This window comes from Bos indicus x Bos taurus, chromosome 14 (assembly GCF_003369695.1).
Source record: "Bos indicus x Bos taurus breed Angus x Brahman F1 hybrid chromosome 14, Bos_hybrid_MaternalHap_v2.0, whole genome shotgun sequence".
Taxonomy (NCBI): Eukaryota; Metazoa; Chordata; class Mammalia; order Artiodactyla; family Bovidae; genus Bos; species Bos indicus x Bos taurus.
Window position 1 is genome coordinate 54,204,079 of NC_040089.1, and position 2,325 is coordinate 54,206,403.

Here is a 2,325-nt window from a genome sequence, read left to right on the forward strand (position 1 = left end):
ATAAGTGGCAGAGTGCAGCAGTATTCGAGATCTTGAGAAGTTTTCCTCTTGGGCTAACTTAAGGAACATTTGAATATCAAAAAATTTTTCCTATGGGCTATAAGGAGACTGAAAGATTGTAGTAAAAGAAGCTAGTAAAGAATACAGTGCCATCTGTAGAGTCCCAGAGTGAATCTGTAAAGGGCAATCCAACAAATGGAGGATATTATGAGGCTCATCAAGATTCATTAGTCCAATCAGAATGGTTTCTCTCGATTGTCTGCCTGTGCTATGTGGTGTGAATAAAGTAGAAAAACATATGAAAAATCACTTATCCCATACACCTAAATGGTGTTGAACAGTCAAGAAATTTTCATCATATCAAGTGATAAGATGATGAAAAAGAGAGGGACAGTATAATGTGTGACAGAAAAATATAATCTAAACTATGCTGGAAGAAATTTTCTAATACTGAGGTGCAGGAAAGCCATTCCAGTTTACATGATTTGGCCTGAACTTTATGTGCATTACAACAGCCTGTCTTGTGCCCTGTCAAGCTTACATTGTATGCCTGCTTTAACCATTAAAGAGAATAGTGCCTTATTCAGATTGTTTAGAATGTCCACCTGAAGATAGGGATAAATGCCTCCTTTCCTGTAACACCAGTGCTAACATTCCTTCAAAAGTAAGTTTCCCTTCCCAGACACCAAGGTCTTGCTGACTGTACATGCTGAAGTGAAAGTGAAAGTGAAGTCGCTCAGTCAGGTCCAACTCTTTGCGACCCCACGGACTGTAGCCTACCAGGCTCCTCTGTCCATGGGATTTTCCAGGCAAGAGTACTGGAGTGGATTGCCATTTCCTTTTCCAACCTCTGTTAAAACCTTGAAGGAATAAACCTCTGTTGTGTTTGGTGTATGTTCTTTGTTCTGACAAAGTATAAAACTGGACTGAAAATCATGCTTCTCCTGAGCAGTTTCTCAGAGCTACTGAGAGACAGTCTCCTGGGCTATAACCCTCTGTAAAACCCTGAATAAACTAAACTTACAACTATCAGTTTTCCTTTCAGTCAAAAATTATCAGGGTCCTCTGGTAGCTGTAGCCCAATAGTTTGGTAGTTTCAGAGCAAAATGGAGATGGGGAGAAAACAACAAGGAGATGAATTTATTTTTAAGGAGATGAATTTATTTTTAATCCCGAGAGAGTCAAATTGCCATGAGTTTGAGCAAGCTCCGGGAGATGGTAAAGGACGGGGAAGCCTGGTGTGCTGCAGTCCATGGGGTTGCAAAGAATCGGATGCGATTGAACAAAAATGAGAAGTTGCCATATCTAATGCTCGTGGCAAGTTGCTCAGTCGTGTCCGACTCTTTGTGAACCCATAGACAGTAGCCCAGAAGCCACCTCTGTCCGTGAGATTCTTTTTTTTTTTTTAATTAAATTAAATTTTATTTTATTTTTTAACTTTACAATATTGTATTGATTTTGCCATATATCAAAATGAATTCGCCACAGGTATACAAAAAACTCAGAATTGTTCCTCTCCACGGAAATCTTTAGTAAAAGGCGAAAGATTTATACAATCTGAAGAGAAACCAGAGTATGTCCATGAGATTCTCCAGGCAAGAATACTGGAGTGGGTTGCCATGCCCTTCTCCATTCATCTCTAATAGATAATACATAATGCTATAAAGCTGAAACTCCAGTACTTTGGCCACCTCATGCGAAGAGTTGACTCATTGGAAAAGACTCCTGGGAGGGATTGGGGGCAGGAGGAGAAGGGGACGACAGAGGATGAGATGGCTGGATGGCATCACTGACTCAATGGACATGAGTCTCAGTGAACTCTGGGAGTTGGTGATGGACAGGGAGGCCTGGCGTGTTGCGATTCATGGGGTTGCAAAGAGTCGGACATGACTGAGCGACTGATCTGATCTGATCTGATCCCACAGAGAAGGCAATGGCACCCCACTCCAGTACTCTTGCCTGGAAAATCCCATGGACGGAGGAGCCTGGTAGGCTGCAGACCATGGGGTCGCTAGAGTCGGACACAACTGAGAGACTTCACTTTCACTTTTCACTTTCCTGCATTGGAGAAGAAAATGGCAACCCACTCCAGTGTTCTTGCCTGGAGAATCCCAGGTATGGCGGAGCCTGGTGGGCTGCCGTCTATGGGGTCGCACAGAGTCAGACACTACTGAAGCGACTTAGCAGCAGCAGCAGCAGCAGCAATGCAATCCCAAAGTCAAAGTAAAGTTGCTCAGTCGTGTCTGACTCTTTGTGACCCATGGACTGTAGCCTGGCAGGCTTCTCTGTCCATGGGATTTCCCAGGCAAGAATACTGGAATGGGT

General features: G+C 43.2%; 1 non-coding gene across 1 annotated transcript; it reads right to left on the minus strand.

Annotated features, from left to right (window-relative positions):
* Positions 1-1,461: 1,461 nt before the first annotated feature.
* Positions 1,462-1,577, minus strand: LOC113904521. Its single transcript, XR_003514541.1, has one exon. It is a non-coding gene; the product is annotated as a U5 spliceosomal RNA (small nuclear RNA).
* Positions 1,578-2,325: the final 748 nt, after the last annotated feature.